The following is a 22,143-nucleotide window of genomic DNA, read 5'->3' as shown; positions in this document are numbered from 1 at the left end:
TTTTTATGAAAAAAAAAAAAAAAAAAAAGTGAGTTACTATCAGTACATGTGAAGTTTATTAATGGACTTTTATTTATAAATTATCATTTGTTTTATTTCTTAAGTCGGTGTTGGATTCAGAAGGAACGGTTATGGTGTTCTTCCCCTAAAAGACAAATGCCAAACTCACTGGCGGGCACAATTCACACGCATACGAACAATCTTTTTCATGCAACGTTCTTCTCAAGAAAAAGCTAAATATCAGATCTGTTATGTTGCAGAGTCCTTTCCATGGCAGGAATCCTGTGTTCAGTTATGGTTGTCTAGTGCCTGGCAGATCCCACGGATTTCCTCAAACCCACAGATTTTCAGAAGTGGTTATTAAACAGATTCTTCGGCATCTCTTATCCCACTAGTAAATGTACCGACTAATTAAAAAGAGGGTTAAGAAACTAAATACTGTTTATACATACTTGCTTGTGAAGAATATTTATGCACAAAAACTTGAAAACAGGGAACACACCCTGAAATGAAAATATTGTTGGACTGTATTTTGACAGAGATTTAAGATCTCCCCATTAACCAATTCGGCTGTGCAAAAAGAATACATATTACAATTCAATCTTGTGACCATTGTTTTGACGCAAATCATCTTACAAATTTACATCTGTGCCAAAAATAAAAGGCACTCTTTCTCTGTAAAAGAACACATATTACAATTCAATCTTTGTAACCATGGTTTTGAAGCAAATCATCTTACAAATATACACGGAAATAATTGCAGAAGCATTACATTAAAATTTAATACACAAGCAGGATCAGAAGCATCAAGTTAAGATGACTAAATATTACAACCAGCGCAGGGCATCACTTAGCACTGCCATTGCCAGAAGCAGAGTAGTCACTACGGTAGGGTGCCATTGCCAGAAGCAGAAGTTTCAACAGATGGGCGGCACTGGGAGTCACATTCTGCCGAATAATCTGTTGTACTAGCAGCCAGATTGAATTCAGTACAGTTGCAAAAGAAGTTTCCAGGTGGACTCTCAGTCTGTACCAGGTCTCCCTTCACCATCCCCATAACTACCATCAAAACTAAAAGTCCCCAAACTAACAAGGTATAAAGTCCCAATCTAAATCTGTTCTCTGCCATCTCTTCTCTCTCTGCAATTACAAGTATTCCATGATTACTAATAAGAAGTATATCATAATGTTCTCATCTCTCTGTAATAATAAGAATATCATACTATAATGAAAAGGTCAAAAGTAATAGAAAAAATAAAAATTCTGGTAATATCTGCATTCAAATGGGGCGAGGAGAGACTTACAGTTGTTTCACAAGAGGCCTGCTCAAAAAGAACTTGTAATGGTAATATCTGCATTCATCAAAAAACAAACGGAGCGATTAAAGATTTATACTTACTGGCCCAAAAAGGTGATCTATAAAAGACGTCAGCAAGTTATTAACTATACTATATTTAAATATTTTTTTCGAGAATAATTCAATGCCTTACCTACATCAAAATCAATTATGCTTTTTCTAGAAGGGTTGATTAATTAATTATTTGTTTTTAAATGTATACATGACACCCCTTCTCCCGACTGGAATGCGGCAAATGGTTAGACAGTTTACCATTTATGGCAAAAGTCTTCATTCACACAACTTAAAAAAAATTATTTTCAATTATTTGTCCCACTAACGTCCATCTATTTAAAGACCGTCTATGTTAATAGTATTGACAGCTTCTAGATACAACTTCAGAATATAACATAATTTTCAAAGCTTCTAGATACAACTTCAGACATAATTTTCAATTTTAATTAATTAATAATTAATAAATATAGTCAACTGTATATTCAGAATGTTATTCAGATTAGTCATAGTTAAAAAAGCATTGTGATGGGATAAAGTCAGATTTTGAAGTTGAAATTTGATGATCATTCTTGTGCCTTCAGTCAAATTTTTTATGATGATCATATATTTAAAAAATTCTTTTAAATATTAAAATATATTTTATTATAAATAAAGTCATATATGTACACTAAATATAAATGAGAAGAGTCTTCTAATCAAAGTTTTTTCTTTTATTGAATGCAGTCTTACACTAAATATAAATGAGAATAGTCTTATATACATTTTGACTCTCTAATCAAAGTTTTTTTTTTCATTGAATGTAGTCTTCCTAAAAAAATTGATTGTATATTAAGACAAAAATATCTAAATATGGTCGTATGACCACCAAATTGAAGTCTTTTAAATAGATTTTTTTTAAGATTTATTTATTTATTTTTTATATTTTATTTTATTTAGATGTATGGTATCAAACATTCGCTGTTATATTATTTATATAAATATAAGCATACGTACATATTAATGTAAAAATATATTCTTAATAAAAAATAGGTTTTATGAATATGATAAATAGTTTATTTAATTAAGAGTTAGGTGGGTTTATGTAATACAATTTTTGAATTAGAAATAAGATTAAAAAAAAATTCTTATTTCATTCTAATGGTTGAAGGATAGTTATTTGTTGTTCTAATTGTAATTTTTTATCTTAATCTAAAATCATTATTATTCTTATATGTACTGAAAGAAAAGTAAAAAAAACGAGTTTAGTTATTCATAGAAATTGGTGAGTGATCCCTCGTACACAAAATCGATCCTTTTGTGTTGATAGGAACTATAAATTGGAAGAACAAACACACAAAAGGGATTATAAATTGTAGGAACAAATGAGTGTTGATTGTGGATAGATGAACTTGTATATATCCTCACACTTCTCCTCATCCTTCCCTCTTAACATGGATGGTCTTGCATTAGCACCCCTTATCCTTTCTGCTAGAACCCGTCTAGCTCCCCCTCTCATACTCCTCTACATGGCTCCACTATGACTACCCTTAGTCTCTCTCATCTTCCCCCATCACTTTGTCCACTTTGTGTACTTTGGTTTCACCTTTATGTCTACCACTACCAAGGTATCATTCTACTCTACCTCCACCATCTCTGCCCAAATTTTTTCTACTATTGTCGGCTCTATTCATGGCCCCCATAAGCCTACCTCTCTAGCCACTCAATCAAACACATGTGACACCTTCAACACACCACTATCAATCCAAATTGGAATCGTAACCTATTAGGCTTATATCTCTCCACCAACTATACGTCTCTCCCCAATAAATAGCAAGTTGTCATCATAAACCATAAGCACCATGCATCATCCATCTAACCCTCATAGACTTGCTCAACTTCCAAGTCACATCCCTTGCATGTAGCTCATCTAATAGCCTCTACCATTAAATCCATAAGCATATATCACGAAATTATGATCATCATATTTTTGTAGATCATTAGAAGAATGTATATACATCACACCTCGTAGATATATACATCTATCTATGCTAGATCTAGCTAGTTCTACCCTTCACTACCACTTTTTTTAATTTCCCTTGGAGTTCTAAGATAAAAAGAAAGGACAAAAATATTAGAAGTTTAAAAAAAATATTAAAAAATCTCACAAAGTTCTAAAAGTAAAAAGAAAGAAAGGACAAAAATATTAGAAATTTTAAAAAATTATAAAAAAATCTCACATTTGATGTGGTTATATTATTGATTTCAAGTAGTTATATTATTGATTTCAATAGACTAGACATGTTATTTCCTTAATTCAAAAGTTAAAAAGTATATAATCGTATCTCTTCATTTTAGATACTTTTCTTCATGAACAAATAGGTAATTGAAGTTCATGCTAGCATAAGAATATCTTTATTTCCTACTCTACTAAGCAATTTCTTTCCAAAGATCAAAGAAACAATCGACTAAATTAATTAAGATTAAGATTGTACTAGAATGAGGGATTTACCTATATATTGCATTTAGCCTTTAGACACCACCTAGATTGACAAGATGATAATCTATTAAAGTACAAAGTTTTGTTGTGCCTCATCAATAACAAGTACCAAAAGACAAATGATCTCAAATTTGATTCCACAATTTTTTTTTTACTTTATTCTTTTCACATTTTTAATGGATGTGAATGATGAGTTTTATTCTTTTGAAAATTTCTATATAACGAATAAGTAAAAAAACCATCTTTTTATGTTTCTCACATGCTTGAAACATTGAAAGAAAATTCTTTTTAAATTAATATTATAAATCATTACTTATATGATACGATGATATCAAAATGACAAGGCTAACTATTGTTTCAACAAAATTAAACTTCAAATTCTCCATCTTCGCAAAGATGGATATCCTTTGCTGACTACTGCAATGTCAAAATATGTTCAATTGTAAGCGGTCTTGCTATGGGCCCACTCTGTTTTAATTCAATTGCATTTAACGACATAATCAGCTCCTATAACGACAGACCAAAGACTCTGAGATGGGCAACATCAAGAGACCAAAAGGTCGTGGTATCGACATCCACTAGGCCACCGAGGTGGTCCACAAAATAAAAAGCAAAAACTACAAACATTTTTTTACCCTTCACTTTTAACTACAGCAATGTTAAAAAATGAACGCGTTGAGATTTGACCCGTATGAAGGTGTGCACAGTAGTAGCGTCATGATGTGCATGTAAAATGGAAAACCTTATCTAGTAGGCACGTAGTAAAACGTTAAACCTTTTTTATCGTGTTTACGTGAGGGCAACTTAGCCTCTGGATATTTCTGAAATGACTGCTGCTCGTGACAACAAGTACATAATTTAATATCACTGATTTCGTTTAAGTCAAGCTTAACCGCCGAGCACGTTCCGTTTACTTGTTCCGTTTGTTGCTAGAAAAGCTAAATATCAGACATAACTCGCCACATACATCATTGTTTACTCATCTTTATTTCATCATTGTTTACTCATCTTTATTTCATCATTGTTTGTACTAATTTCCATACATTTATTAAGTTAAAACTAAAAATCAAAAAAATTAAACTAGGACGGGCCCTTGCTACTTCAAACTGGAGAGGAGGAATCGAATGATGATAATGAAACCATTTTATGTCGTCGGTTGTGATGAGCCTTACCATCCATAGGAGACGGAGTTTGAAGAGCAGGTCCACATGCTAACACTTATGAAATGTACCATCTGTCCTGCTATTCTGTCCTACCAAATCGAGGCGGCCCTAAAATTATTGTCTGCCAACCCCAGTACCTTTCTCGTATAGAATAAAGAATAAAGATGATGTGATGAATGAAGGAATGAAATGAAAAGTTTACTTCTAATTTAATGATCTCTATCAGATCAGATAGTGTGTGGGATCTCCCTATTAGATCAGATAGTTTCATAGATTTCAATTTCATTTTGTTCGAGATATGGTAGAGGATGGTAAGGTTAAATTGGAAAAGATTGACACATTGACAAGAATGTTGCAGATGCACTAAAAAAACTAGTGAGTACAAAAAAAGTTTAAATAGTATTGCACTTCTATGGGCCTCTCGCCTCCCTATAATTGATTAATGGGCTATTTCAAATGGTCTCAACCTTTGCAAATCCTAACATTGGTTATTACGTTATTGTGTTTATTTATTTATTATTTTATGTAATTATTAGCCTACAAATGTCTAGTCACCTAGTAGGACCCACAAGCTTGGTAACATCCTACTTGACAATAACTATATGATATACATGCTACACATGTAGAAGTAGGTATCCCATTATGCACACCATAAAATAAGTATATGTGGGTGACAAGTGTCATGTTATGACAGTTTTATGACACATATGACACACCTACTTATTGTTGAGACATGGACCAGCTAGGACTCGAACCTAGGACCTTCCATACGCTGTTGGAGTGCTCTACCACTGAGCTACTGGCCCCTCTTGGACCAGCCCATCGTCGGTCCGAGTGTGGCTTATTTCCAACACCAACACCCCCCCTTAAGCCACACCTCTCGTGTGCTTGGGACTCCTAGCCTGGACCTGGCTCTGATACCATGTTGAGACATGGACTAACTAGGACTCGAACCTAGGACCTTCCATACGCTACTAGAGTGCTCTACCACTGAGCTACTAGCCCCTCTTGGACCAATCCATTGTCGGTCCGGGTGTGGCTTATTTCCAACACCAACACTTATGATATGGTCCAACAGGCTATTTCTAGAGGTAAGCGCTCATGCATGCAAAGTTGTTGGATGCATTGGGGTGCTTGCATGTTGAGGAATTTGATTGCACGAAAGCTAGCTGCCCAAGTTAGAATATTTTTATGATGGTTTATGATAGTGCTTCACATGCAAACAAGTTGCGTGCATGCAAGTGTTGGGATTTTATAGGCTCAAATGAGTGACACATGGACTTGGGCATTCATTTTTTTTTCTCCAATAAAAATGGTCTTGTTCATGTTGTTTATGCTTCCTTGAATTAAGATTGTGTCATTTGTTATATGTAATCTTATTTGTAATGACCTTTATCTCTACATTCTCTACATTCTTTAGAAATTTAATTATTAACTATAAGAACTATTTTTTTATTATTATAATATAACTAACAAAAAAATTGTTAAAAAATTAAAAACATAAATAATTTAATATTGTTAGTGTACTTATTTTATTACACTTAGGCTTACTTAAGCCTATTTAGTCATCCATGTATGCACTTGTCCATGCAGGATGTTAAGTCAGTTTAGAGTTGTTAGAGAGGTGCCGACTCAGTTAGTTTAGAGTTGTTAGAGAGGTGCCGACTCAGTTTGGACACCTCCTCATTTCATGGAGATCGGATGTCTTTTCTACTCCCTATATACAAATGATTGATTTTGCTCATATTCATGTAATCTTGTACTTATTTTAAATCTCTTTTAATTTTTGAATTTATTTACAAATATTACTAAAAACTAGTTTAAAAGTTCAAAATAGAATAAACAAAAACACAAAGTCAAAATATATAAAATATAAATAAACTAATAACAATAATAATTTAAAATAAATAAAAACTTTCTAAAATAATAAATAATAGTAACCTCAGTATATAATGCACTTATTAAATTAATAAATAATTAAATAAAAATAATACTTCTTTTAAATTAGTAGAATTTAAATAAAATATGCATTAAAAATATAATTATTATCAAACAATAATAACATTAATAAAAAGATAAACTCATTATCATTACTAATAAATAAAACATAATAAGATCCTAGACCTAAAAAAAATCAATAATAACCACAAACATTAAAATATAACGTGACTAAATTTATCTCGTATCCGAAAATAAAAAACAGTACCTTCAATAATGGCTTTACATGCAAGTTGATACCAAACATCGAGAAAGTAAAGTGAATAACAATACTAACACGCAATAACGATGTCTACGGTTAAAAAACGTTGTCTTGGGCAACATCAGTGGACCAAAGGGTCCAGTGGGGTCGATACCTAGTCCAAAATAGTACTGTAAAGATGAAAAACTGTCTTAATTCATGGGATTGCGTGCTCGGTGAGGCTTATCCGGCACGTTGAAATACAGTCAGCAGTCGGTTGTATTTATATGCATATTCCATGGAATCAAAGTGAAGAACGTTGATAAGTTGAAGCTTTTTGGACAGCCAGCAAGTCGTAAAATTGACCAAATGACAACTCACCCTCTGCATATTTGACTCGTTACTGCTCTCACTTAATTATTTTACAACTGTTATTGCATTCCGTTTATATGTAGGCATGTGACCAATTTAGAGGAGCTCATTTTGTTGACTGAAATGATATATTGTCTTGACTGAAATGATATGTTGTCCACAAGAATATGTAATGATTCTCTTACGATCATGAGTAATGGTGATCTACTTAGCACTCCTTGGAGATGGTTCTTTCACCTTGTACAACACTTGCTGAATTGAGCATTCTAGTCAAAGAAAAAAGTGGAATCTCAACCTAACTACTTTGAGTGAATTGCAGATCACACATCATAAAAAAAAACTTCACCTTCTGAAACAAGAAGTTCCTGTTTGTGAGATAAAACCCAAACTTGACTGATCACCTTCTGAAACAAGAAGTTCCTGTTTGTGAGATAAAACCCAAACTTGACTGACGGGCACATTCAAAACGCATGCAAACGTCTTTTTCATGGTACGTTCTCGCCGAAAAACTAAACATCAGATCTGTTATGCTGTAGAGTCCTCTGCCCAGCTATGGTTTCCATTCTAATCATCCCAAACCCCGCGTCAAAATGGAACCCTACGGAGATTTAAGACTAGAAAACAGGGTACACACATGCAATCAAAATATTGTTGGACTCAATTTGACAAAGATAAAAGATTTAAGTTATGCACACAAACTTGAAAACAGGGTACACAGTGCAATGAAAATATTGTTGGACTGTATTTCGACAGAGATTAAAAATCTCTTATAAACCAGTTTGCACTATTTCCTGGGCGGAATAGTCAGTGTACGCAGGTCCAAATCTAGTAAACATCTGCAGACGCCTTTAGCCTTCCATGAAACTGGAAAACAGATTCTCCGGCACCTGTTACCTCACTAGTAAACCTATTTAGCTAATTAGAAAAAGGGTTTACAAACCGGCCCATCTCTACCTAGGGGTTTCAAAATAGGGGGCCAGGGGAGTTCCAACTTTTAGTACATTCCCCAGCGAGAAACGCTGGAAAGAACCCGATACGTACAGACCTCAGTATCAGTAGGCGGGGTTTAATGCATGAGTACGACTAGCATCAGTACTACAAGGGTAGGTTTCTTCCGCCTTCATCGGTTAGGTGAGCCTGAGTGGGGGGATTACCTGGGTTTGATCAATACCTTTTACCAGTGCTTGTTAAGGCAACATATAGCTACGCATCTTTCATGAATTTGCACTTGAAACAAGCTTAATCCCCGGAGGATCTGTTGCTGGCTCTCAAAGTGGCTCTCGAACGGGCTCTCAAAGTGGCTCTCGAACGGGCACTGATACATAGACTTATTATGACCTAAAGACCTCCTCAATTCTGCGGGGTCTAAATCTCGCTCTCTAACTAGTAGGGGTTCTGTCTCTGCGCCTAAATCTGAGATCGCGGGATGCTTGTTTTTACTTTTTAACCCGATCAATCGGGCTTTTACTCACATATAATAGTGTTTCCACGGGTCTAACTTGATCAACTTAATCTGGATCCGAAGAAACTGTCTTTACTCCCTCCTTTCTCTAGCTTCTGCCTCTGTCTACCTAGCGGCTTCCTTCGCTACGTTGGCTGGTGTTTTAGCTAGTTATAGATCAATTGGATCATTTACTAATTTGTCAAGGTTAACAAGAAGCTCTAAAGCTAGAACGGGGACTGACGTCTTTAGGTAAATAATAAGAATAATCTCTTTCACTGCACTAATTATTCCCACCCACAACTGATGCGTCTTTAGGTAAAGAATTTTGGACAAAGACTGAATCTAATAATTGCAACTGACACGGGATCCGAATCCCTACTATTCTAAAGGCAAGTGGGAAAACCGCTCGGTCAATTACTGCACCTAGAACCAGGGACTCCGCCACTGAATATGCCGCTAGTCAAAAGGATGTCAGGCGAGGTGCTTGCTCATATGCTATTGGTGCTGCTTCTTAAGCTGCTGTTGACTCGGATGCAAGCTCTCTATCTCGATCTGCCGCTGGTGGATAAACTTAAATCGGATCTGCTTCCACTGCCGTGCTCACATAGAAAACAGTCATGCACAAAAACTTGAAAACAGAATGAAAATATTGTTGGACCGTTATGTAATTTTTCATGCCAGAATGAAAATATTGTTGTTTTGTACACACCCTGCAATAAAAACATGATTAATTAGAAAAAGGGTTTACAAACTGAACCTAGAAAAACAGTCATGCACAAAAACATGAGAACATAATGAAAATATTGTTGGACTGTAATGTAATTTTTCATGCCAGAATGAAAATATTGTTGTTTTGTACACACCCTGCAATAAAAACCTGATTAATTACGAAAAAGGCTATTTTTAATGAAAAAAATGGTAGAATACAGTTTACATAAAAGAAAGAAAACAAGTTTATTTTTATAGTTAAGAATGTCCAAGTTTATTTTTACAGTTAAGGATGTCCCACTAATATGAGATGCATCTAACTATGCTAGAAACAAGATATATATATACCTTATCAGATTTGAACTTATACCCTCTTTAAAAAAAATTCTCTGTCAGACCAACTCGAGCTTTGGTACCCTTATTACAAATACCAAATCGAGCACAAGAAAAGACAGCAAAATCCTTGACAAGGAGTAAAGCGCGAAAAATGGGCAGATTGCAGGTATAAATCATTCGATCTAAAATCTGAAAAGACTCAATCGAAACATATGAAAACCGAGGCGAAAACTAAAAACAGAGATTCTTCGCCCAAAATATATCATTTAACAGGGCTTCTCGTATTCAAGGGATTAGCAGGCTTACCTCTTGTTTGAAGGACAAAAAACGATGGGGTTCCTCCGCCAACCCCAAACTCCTTCGCACAATCAATCTAAAACCTGAAAAGACTCAATCGAAACGCATGAAAACCGATGCGAAAACTAAAAACAGAGATTCTTCGCCCAAAATATATCATTTAACAGGGCTTCTCGCATTCAAGGGACAGCGCTCTTACCTCTTGTTTGAAGGACAAAAAACAATGGGGCTCCTCCAGCAACCCTAAACTCCTTCGCACAATCAATCTAAAACCTGACAAGACTCCAACGAAACATAGAAAACCGAGGCGAAAACTGAAAAACAGGGATTCTTCGCCCAAATTATATCATTTAACTGGGCTTCTCGCATTCAAAGGACAGCGCTCGCACCTCTTCGTTTGAAGGACAAAAACAATTGGGCTCCTCCAGCAACCACGGACTACTTCGCACCACTTTTCTTATGCCTATTCCAACATCTGACCTTCATTCCTCCCTCCTCTAGGTATATATAAGCATTTCTACTTTTCTACAACACATTTTTTATTAATAAAAAAACGCATTGCCTCGGAGCTCTCGTTTCTCATGTGGCCTTCCCGCGGAGGACCATGTGGGTAGACAAGTGGGAGCTTACAACACGATCTTAAGATGCGAATATTCTGATCCAACGGTCATATATTTTCTACCATGTATGTCCGACGGTGAGTTCCAGCCCTAAAACCTAGGGCTGGGTCTGCTAAACAGACTGCATCTCTAGGCATCTTTGCCCTCAAAATCTCAATGACAAAGAATCTATGCCGTCCAGTTGTCGCACCCGTAATTCGCTCCTTCCGTCGTCGGCCTGGGGTTGTGACATCGAAAAAATGGGACCATTTTGGCCTCTATGTGAGTGAGAGTAGGTAAATAGAGTGCAACTTTTCAGGGAATCTTTCAGGCCACTTTGGTCCTAATATGACAAGACAGACAAGTGCTTGGATATTTTCAAGGCCCCAAACCCCCACGAAACGTACCTTGAAGAGTGCTCGTTCATTTGCTTCTTACCCCTCATTAATTTTTCTCATCATTTCCCTCTATCAGTTCTATTGAAATAAACTAGCACTTGTATTAAAAGGGAGGTGCAATGGGTACGTCGATAGTAAGATATAACTAGCACTTGCATCCTTACGAGGTGTAATGGTTACACTAATAATAAGATATAACTAGTACTTGCACCCTAACGAAATGTAATGGTTAAGTCGATAGTCAAATATAATATAGGTAATGTATTTGGAGGGTAGAGCAATCGTAGAAAATGGAAATTGTCTTTGTTAAAAGTAATTGTGTACAATATGATAAATTGAATTTTCAATGTAAAGCTAACTGAATATGAATGAATGGAGCTTAATTTGAGCCCTCAAGTTATGCAAAATGTTTTTTTAGGACAACATTTTTTTTACACTGTATGAAAACAATTAAAGGATTGATCACATATAATACAATTACCTGTTGATCATTGAGATATCTTTTGTACACCTTGCACAATTGCAATAAAATGTATTATTTTTTTATGTTGTTAACTCAAAGAACGTGTAGACTTATTCATCCTCTATCTTATTCTCCAAAATCTATTTGCTTTTTTTGTTCCAAGATGTCAAAAAAATGCTTCACTATAATAAAAAATAAGTTTGTTGGTAGGCAACACTTTTGTGCTATATTCAAACATATGATTGTCCACAATAAAAGTGATCGGTGTCCCCATAAACCGTGTAGTATGTGTACAACAAAAGACCACCTTTTGTAACCTTTGTTTAAAGATTTCTAAAGCTTTTTCAACAAATCCTTTTTATGTATTTCTTGCAATCATTGCAAAGCATGAAAGCATATTTTGTTTCCATGAATATTGCCATGTTTTGTCCATACTTTAATGGATGTCCATACCCTATTTTCAAAGCATCCATTTTGACATAGGGAAGGAGGATGTCGACAAAGGTTGTAGAATTTGGCTTTACCCCTGCCAATTGCATTTGCTTGATAATATCTAAACCATGTTTCACCAAATATTTAAAACCATATATATTGCATTTTCTTGAAAGTTCCTAAAGCTTTTTCAACAAACCCTTTTTCTTTTAGCATATTCTGCAATCATTGCAAACCATGAAACCACTTTTGTTTTAAGGAATATTGTCATGTTTTATTTATGCTTTGATGAATGTCCATACTCTGTTATCAAAGCATCCATTTTGACATAGGCAAAGAGGATGTTGGTGAAGTTTGTAGAATTTAAAATTACAGATGATGCTTCTCAATAGAAATACATTTTTACAAATAGAAAAAAAAGTGATATAAAAAATATATATTTGTAAACATAGAAAAACATAAAATTAATACAAACATGTCAAAAAATAAAAAAATGACATATTATATAAAATTAAATTTAAATACTTATAAGTAAATTATTTAAAAAATCAATACAATTGAAATTGTTGAAGACGTTTGTACACTGGAAATTAATCTTTAGAAATAGGATAAAAACTAATATAAAATAATAAATAATAAAAATATAAAAAAAAACATAATATAAAAAACAAGCACATAAAACATTTAAGATTGACATATTTTATAAAATTAAAATTAAAATATTCATAAATAATTATTTAAAAACTCAACACAAATTAAAATTATTGAAAATATTTTTACAATTAAATTTACAAATGAACAAAATAATATCATTTACACAAATCAAAGCAAGTTTGTATTAAGAAGAGAAATTCTTCATGTCATTATCTTCATCCTCCTCGAAACTTTTCACTACATAGAAAAGAGTAAAAAAGAGAACATGGTACTAAAATTAAACATTTCTCAAGCCTATGGTAAAGTTTCTTGGAATTTTCTGGTAATTTTCTTACAAAAGCACATCTATGATAAAATCTTGTGTCTCTTGAAGAGTTGTTTCACCACATCTATGTTCTTTGTCATAATTAATGGCCCCCATAATGGTCATTTTTCATTTTTCCTCTAGAGGAGGATAAAGATATCTCTATATACCAATAAAATTTTCATAGAATATTTTAGACCCATTTCATCGACAATTTGTTGATCACATTATCCCTAGGATGACAACCACTGCAAAAGTTATGGCTTGAAAAATATCCTCTAACCTTATAGAATCAAATTGTTGATATGTTAGGCAATAAAATAAAGAAACATCTAGCCAGCTATTGAGGAATGCCCTTGAGACTAGCAAGAATCCACAAGAGCACTTGGAACATCCTAATTGAAAGAATTTAAAGGAAGTTGGCAAATCTTGGGAAGGTAGTTAACTAAGCTAAGTTGGCTAACTATTGTTGATCAAATCTTCTCTTCAAAGTATCCCAGTGTATATGCATTCATTGTTCAAGTCCCTTACTTCCTAGCCGAAAAAGCTAAACAAATTCAAATATTGGCTAAAGTTGGAAGTAAGAACCAAGAACCAAATTCCCAAATAGGGTGCATGCCTACCACGTTTTGAGCTACATGTCTTCTATGTAGTAGTTGTATGTTATCTCATGATGGCAAATAATACCTTTGGATATACTTTTTGTTTATCAATGAAAGCAACATCTGTAGGGAGATTAGTTTGGCCGGAATGTGAAGAACACCTTAAATTTACAAGTTCACAAAAATTTCAAAGATCAAGATGGTTTCTACTTAGAGAAGACATGGGTTTCCTCTCACCAAATGCAATGAACAAGTATTCAAGCCAATCAATTCACCTTTGCCAACATCCCCCCAAATATATCAAAATTGGAGCTCTAAAACATGGCATGGACATCCATCAAATTATAACTAAAAGTATATTTTGCAGATGTTGTAGTTGCTAATGGGTTGAGACATCTATAAAAAATATGCAAGCATACATAAGGCACTCAAATTGTTTGACGAAATTCCTTGGAGGGATGTGGTATTATGGAATGCAATTGCTATAGGATGTGTACATAGTAGCATCCTTAACAAGGATATAAGGTTTTTCAAAGAAATGCATCAAAGAAACGTGGTCTCATGGAAGTTAATGATTACAAAGTGTAAACAAAATGAGTTTGTTGAGAAGACATTGGTAGGTGCAAAGTTTGAAGCAAATGTACTTAGTAAGTGCAAAGGTAGATTTCACAACCTTTGTTATCATCCTCTCAACTTGTGCTAAAGTGGGAGATTTAGAACAAGGTGTGGATATTAATAAAAACACAATTGAAAGTAGATTTTTCTCAAATGTCCTAGCTATAATTCTCTAAAGCTCCAGATTGACATTGACCATCCAAAAATTTAATTGGTGTGCTTTCAATTCTTCATGCACCATAACCAACTTCTTCAATCTTTGTTGAATTTATTTTTTACTCTAATTATAATAAGTTAATGATATATAATAACAAGTTTACATGAAATGGTATTTTTTTTTGTTTGAACGAATCTAATACTATTACAAGATCCTCTATTTCTACAAGTTGTGTGGGTGTTGACATAATAGTTCAAGTTTCTCTTTTTCATGTTCTATAATATAACACCAATCCTATTGTTTGGTAAGCTTCTATAGATTTAATGAATGCCAATGCGGAAAGGAGATGCGAATGCCTATAGGAATAACATAAATATATTCACGATAATGTAAAGTAGACAACTATATTGTGACCAACACTATTTTGTCCCAAAGTGCAAATGTTGAGTGTCAATAAAATCATGGTGATGCAGAAGTTCCAAAACTTTGATTTCTAAAATGAATGGGCAAATTAGTTTACGTGACAGACCAATTATGATCACAACCATAAAATTAGTTTAAATCTTGATAATATGAAACACTTACCTTCTATCCATAAATATGGGATGATATTATAAGACACTTAGGCTAATGAATCTTGAGAAATCGTGTAGACTTCGCTATGACTCCCTTAAGATTTCACAGGTCTGAAACACAGGCAAAATTTAAAGGCAATCGATCATCTCTGGTCGCTGTTGGTAAAGGGAAAGATTTGTTGATTTTGAATTTAACTTCTCTTCTCCTCATGTTGTGTTAGGCGAGGGAGAAGCTGTAAGAAATAGTGAATAAAATAATTGCAAATAGACGAAGCATTAATGTTTCACAAAAGTATCTCTTGCAGTCGTTAATGGTGTACATATTATATGAGGGCTTTACTGTCAAGGCAATTTTATATCACGTGCATTCATATTAGGGGGTTTAATATTTCAAAAATGAGGGTACAATATATTGTCTATTGGTGAAAATAGGGAGGTTTTAAATTTGGAATATGAAAATAAAAGCAATATTTGATGAAAATAGGGGGGCTTTTAATTCAACCCGTGTTTTGGGAGGGGGTGACAAAAAAGAATTTTAGGGCAATATTTTTTGAAAATAGGGGGATTCTTTAGTATGCCATGAATGCACATGCTATAACCTAGGTTTATTAAGTGAAGCCCTCATGACATAGAAGAAATAGGGGAAGGTCTGAGCTAGGAGCAAATTATGCTAGAAATGTGAGTTGGATGAAAACGTCAGTTCCCAATTAAATTCTCGGAGAGGGCAAAAAATTGACGTCAGACGTAAGACAGTTCTAGTGGGGTTCCTATACATATATAGCCTATCGACTAATTAACTAATATATTGGAGAGAACAAATTGAATATCAAATTTTTAACACACAACTTGATGATTAAGGAGGTCATAGAGGTACCAATTTAGTAGATATCTCTCTACCCATTTTTCATTTTTCAATTCCACTTTTGAAGTAATCAATTTCTACCAATACATTATTACTGTCATTTGAGAAATATTTAATTCAATATTTAAAAATATATAAATTATTATATGACATATAAATATTTTTTAATAATTATATATTACCTATCATATATATTTATTTATTTATTTATTTATAATTAATTATAGAATTATCATATATTTAATTTAAAATTCTTATATTACATTGACTAATGTTATATTTTAATGATTTAAAAACATAAATTAAAAAATAAAAAACTAAATTTTAATAAAAAAAATGTTATTGGTAATTGGTCGAAGCCTGAATAGCTTTTGACTGGAGCTATCAACCAGTGGGGACACAGTAGGGGGGGCCATCCCCATTAGATATCGAATTCCACTTCAAATGTCCCTATTGGGAATTGAACTTGGGTCTCCACAGTGAGATCCTAGTGATTTAACCAGTTAAGCTCAACCCCTTGGACCAATTTATATATATAAGATTAAATCCTAGTACAACCCAGCTCACTAGGGGCACTGGTAGGAAAGAGCCAGGTGGAGAAAACCTTTGGTCTTGCCTTGTATAAGTTTATTTACTACCCATTTGAGGAGTATTACAGAAACCTCCATCCAAGCCCAATTATTGGCTTATTTGAAGCAATTCAGTACATACAAGAGAACTCAAAGCACAGCCTACATTGACCCTTAACCACAGAGATTGATGTTGCACTGTCCACCCCTAGATCTAGAATCTTAGGGTTTCCAATCCTAATCCTACTCTACATCGACCGAGAGCCCTTATGCAATTGTGGTCTCCATCAGCTCCCTTCAAATTCCTTGATTCTACCCAGTACTACCAGATAAATTGGTTCAATGCTTGCGGTAACTGGCCATTCTGTCACCTGCAAAACATAATAACAAGCAAACCAAACCTTCTCAAATTTTGTTAAGGGTTAGCCCACAAATATATAATACCATAATTCTAACAGATAGCATAGATCTTGCAAATTTCAATCTTCGTTTCTGACAAAAATCAATATCAACAATACCGGTATAGTTGATGTTCTCCCATAATGTAATCAATGAATTAATAGACAGATGGTTGTAAGTAGGCAAAAGTATTGCAAAACAAAGCTAAGTGAATTGGGTTCCTATTGCACCTTAGTATATAAATATAACTGTCCAACTTAGTATATAAATAACTGTCGATAAATCCAAAGCATGTCCAAGTTTTCTTAAAGACATAAACCTTCAAAGATACATGCTAACTTAAGAAAACATAATGCCTATTGTATAGGTTTAATTGTTTCTATGGTTGTGGTAGACGACTTTTCTGTCGTCTGCAAAAACATAATGACAAGTAAAACAATCCTTCTCCAATTCCCGTTTGAGGGAAGTTGCACATATTTATAATCTCAATACCATAATTCAGGCATATAGCATAGATACTGTAAAAATTAAATCTATACCAATAAAATTTGATGTTCCCCAAAATACATAATTAGTGAAGCAATAGACAAGCGATAGTAGATTCCATCAAGTTAAAACAAGTAGGCAGAAATATTTCAAAACAAGGCCAAGTATATTGTATTTCTATCAAGCATTAGTAACAAAGGGGAAGCATGCATATCCAAGATATTAATATAACTATCCAGCTTAGTAAATAAATAGCTAACGAGAGAACAAAAGCTATCAACATGCCGAGAACATTATCCATAACATATATCACAGAAGGCTCAAAACAACAACTATCATCTAAGCACAAGACCTATACCACTCCCATAACGGACTAGAGCCACAAGAGTGATTGTCAGAATATACTAAATGCCCATTCTTTGAACCATTAAATCCTGAGGCAAATGCCTACTATATCGGCTAACTTAAAATATCCAAGTTTTCTTGAAGATATAAACCATAAAAAATACATGCTAACTTAACAAACAAAATGCCTACTATACGACATACATGTCTGGGTTAATCATGTAGTAGGTTATGGTCCATATAATCTCCATCATTAATCTACATCTCACCCATAAACGGACCAACCTCTCCATGGTTCTGCGAACGAGGGCTGCTAAAAGCCTTACCTCAACCTATGGGATTGTTTTTACTTTTAGCCGCTTTGATAATAAAAGGTGGTAAGATTTGAATCCTATCTATCAAAATATTAGGTAAGTCCTCTAGAACACTATAGCCCTCCTTCACCAGATATTCTTCCCACCAGTTGTTATTAGGAGCTTCCTTTAGATGAATCCATTTGAAGAGAAAGTCCAAATTTCTTCCAATGCTTTCTCGACGTAGATTGAAAGCTCCTTTATCCCTAATGACAAGCTCAAGGGACGTTTGATAATAATCCTTCCCTCATTCTAGAGCCCACCCAACCCTGCATTGATGTTGTAATCCTCTGGGAAGGGAATTCTCAACTTATCATCCACACTATTTATTGCCCACTCCAGATTATTGAGAAATTCATCTTTGAAAACGGCCCTGGTTAATAATATCGCCTCCTTCTTTCCTACCCCTATCGTAAGAACGATAACAATAAATGTGGTTGGAATATCACAATTAACCCTACACCTGAATTCATTATTCACCTAATCGTCCCCTAGGATAATTTGAACCACTCTATGGGAAAAATCATCCATGCCTTTCAGGATAACTCCCCATCTCTTAGACTAAATTGCTCCTCTGAAAGCTATCATCTTGTTATCACTAGCCGAGACCAGGCTCAAATTAGACTCCATTCTACCATCAACCTCCACCTAGCCCTCAAGCCTAAAGGAAAGAAAATACTATTCTGGAATGTTCTACACAATTAAAGGTAGATAAGAGCGCCAAGCTGCAAATCAATGCAAGAAGTGACGTCGACAACTAATCTAGCGGATGCTAGCCATATTAAATAAACCAAATTAGCACACATACAACTGCTCATCTAGCAGGGTGGGAATAATGTGATTCATAACATTATCAATAATGATGAGTGTTTAAGTAATAATGAATGAAGAGGGGAAAATAGAATAAAAGGTTAAATGATAAAAAACACAATGAAATAAGCAAGAAAACACTAAAACATCAAAAGATCATTTATACCTTACTATTTTACCTTCTCCTTTGGATTGACCTTGATGAAGTGGACGATGAGGATGCACCCTTGATGCTCCACTTGATGTGCTCCTTGCCTGATTTGGATGTGGATTGATTTCCTTTTCTCAACAAGATAGATGGATCAATATTTGGGTTGGATTGTGATAGATAGATGAGGATTTGTATTAGAAGAGGATTGGATAGAGGATCATGAAGATATTACGATGGCATGATAATAGAAGATAGAAGATAGAAACAGAATGAGGATGATATAAAGAAGATCCATGTTTTGAGGAGGAAATTATCTCCAACTTATAGGTTGGAGGAGGCCAAGGAAGGGGGTATGTGCACAAAGATGGTGGTCAGAAAAGTGGACACCACCCAAACAAAAATAGAAAAACAAGCAGCGCGTACGTGTTTATAAAATTTGAAATGACCGCGTACGCACTTAGGTTTGTTGTTCCCAAGCCTAGAAAAGGTAGTGCGTCGCGCTGCTTTTAGGAAAAGTAACTCGTACGTGCTACCTTTAGGAAAATGAGCACGTATGTGCTACTTATAGGAAAATGAGCACGTACGCGCTACTTATCCCTAAAAGACCACATACACGGTACCTGTCAAAAAAAGTTTTTTTTAAAAAAATGGGTCTTATTTTCCTGTGACAACCGCGTTTTTACTTCCTTTTTTCTTCATTTTCTTTGCTAAATCGCGAATGGGGTGCTATATTTCTCCTCCAAACCGCGAACGGGGTGCCACATTTCTCCTCCAGACACTATAGATCAAGGTTAGTTTTTGTTAATTTTTTTCTTTCTTTCCCGTTTGTTCAATTTGTTTTACATTTTGAATTTAATTTCATTAATTTTGATTAGGTTTTTTCATTTTTTGTTTCAAAAACTAGATTCTTCTAATCCACAACAAGAACAACAAAATGCTCTTCCTGAAAACCCACAAGATATACACCCAATTCCTCCTTTTGACCGTACACCTAAAACACAAAAATGATTAATTAATTAGTTAGGGCAAAATACGTCTAAAATCAATAGACTGATTGATAAATTGAAAACATTCAAACTTGAGTATCACAAATCCCTCGCCACTAGCCTAGAAACATTAGCTAGTGGTGCCATAGTTGTTTCCACACAAATTACCAAATGGGGAAACTTTAGGGATAGGTGTCGTCAATTCTATGCTAATGGGTTATCATACGAAGGAGTCAAAATCAAAAATATTAATAAACAAGAAATATGTGCCCTTTTTGTTGATCATAAAACTGTTCAATCATTACCTCTTAATGCAAAGAGGTTTCCCATACATTGGTGTACCAATGTGTAGATGAATAATCTTTTTTGGTAGAGGTGGTGGATGGTCTTTGATGATCCACCTTGTAATAATTATTAGGTGTCATTGTATTTTTTGAGAAAAGCATACTATGAGTTTGTGCTCAATGTGCAACCAAACTATTTTGACATGAGAGAGTTTCATGGTAGAGGTGGTAGCTCTGCCCAAGATAGACCTGGAGCCTTAGGCGATTACCCACGGAGAGTCACCGCCCCCTAGCACCCAAACCCAAGGTGCATCAGGTTGTCCCAATAGAGCTAAAAGAGTTGATGGAGCTACAGACTCTTCAGGCAACCACAAAATTGACTAGTGCCATCATCCAACATGGGATGTTGTTAGCACACCCTATTGTACTGGATGATGAGCCAATAGTTGCTCCAGGTGGCGATAGATTTAGCATATGTGTGTTAGTTGCTCGAGGATATGCTCAGGGATAGATGATGTAGCTGATGCAAATGGATCCACATCTCATCCGTGCAAAATTTACGGGAGTAGATGTCAGGCTCGCACGATTGAGGATTTCACGCTGACAGATGAGTTGATGGACATGGTGTTTGCCCATTAGCGACAGACACAGGTGTGTTGATTTGAATTCATAGCATTTTATTTATCAGTCACTTTAAATTTGTGATTACATAAATGAATTTTCATTTATACATCGACAAATAATATGCATTTCAAGATGCAATAGCGGTATCCCATACTCCTCCCCCAATTACTACAGTTGCAACTTCGATTGCTGAGGTATAAATTTTGTAACATGTTAAAATAGAATAGTACACTTTGAATTCAAAAAAATTACAAGATATACTAACTATCTTTAATGCTTGGTCCAATTTTTGGTTTGTAGGTGTTGATAAGGGACCAAAAGTCTCAGATTGATGACATCATGCTCTCAGCGATCAATTTTGGCTTACAAGGCTATATGGTATCATATTTTGTACAACCCTTTTTATGTATTGTTTTGGTGGAATATGCAAGTCATTTCATTTTAGATTTTTAAAATTATGTTTAATTTATTATCTATACTAATATCTCATGTTAATTTTGTTTTTTTAGGGTACCCCCTCGGCGTCTAGGCCTCGACCTAAGAAAAAGAATTCCTCGAAGATGCCAAAACGTGGGAAGAAGGTAATTGAACACATTTTTAGTTGTACAATTGTTTGAAAATGTTGAAATCAAGTATTAGTTGGGGTTTGTAGATTGATTAATGTTTTTTGTCTATTTTACATGTACAATGGCCATTGAGCTATGTGGATTTGTTGAATGTACCTGATTTGCCCGTGGATCAAGAGAGGGCGGAGGTATGTATCTCTACTGTATTTTCTTGATTTCATGATTATATGCACACGTACATGTGAACTTGTGATATATTAGAATCTTATAATTTTTTCATACAGGAAATATCAATAGTTGTTTCATCAATGGCGAGCTCTCCTCCGTGCACTGGAGAAGCATCTTAGGATCCGATACACTTTTGTTTGATATATTACATTAATTTTTTTTAACCTACAATACTTATCATTATATTAATTGAATTTAATCTTTGATCATTTTTTGTATAGGTAATAGTGACAATTTCTCCATCGATGGTGAGCCATCCTCGGTCCATTGGAGAAGCATCTCAGGCACGGGTACATCATTGTTCTCTATATTATATCTTTTTAAGTGTTTTTGATATATTTATGTTAGTACATTG

At 34.5% G+C, this 22,143-nt stretch overlaps 1 long non-coding RNA gene across 1 annotated transcript; it reads right to left on the bottom strand.

Moving 5' to 3' along the window:
* Positions 1–504: 504 nt before the first annotated feature.
* On the bottom strand, positions 505–10,823 carry LOC131035106 (uncharacterized). The gene is made up of 4 exons (XR_009358167.1): positions 10,526–10,823; positions 10,336–10,409; positions 1,305–1,352; positions 505–1,140 (listed from the first exon to the last, which is right to left on the bottom strand). It is a non-coding gene; the product is annotated as an uncharacterized LOC131035106 (long non-coding RNA).
* Between the last annotated feature and the right edge of the window lie 11,320 nt (positions 10,824–22,143).

This window comes from Cryptomeria japonica, chromosome 6 (assembly GCF_030272615.1).
Source record: "Cryptomeria japonica chromosome 6, Sugi_1.0, whole genome shotgun sequence".
NCBI classification, from domain to species: domain Eukaryota; kingdom Viridiplantae; phylum Streptophyta; class Pinopsida; order Cupressales; family Cupressaceae; genus Cryptomeria; species Cryptomeria japonica.
This window is presented reverse-complemented; position numbering and strand designations above follow the sequence as displayed.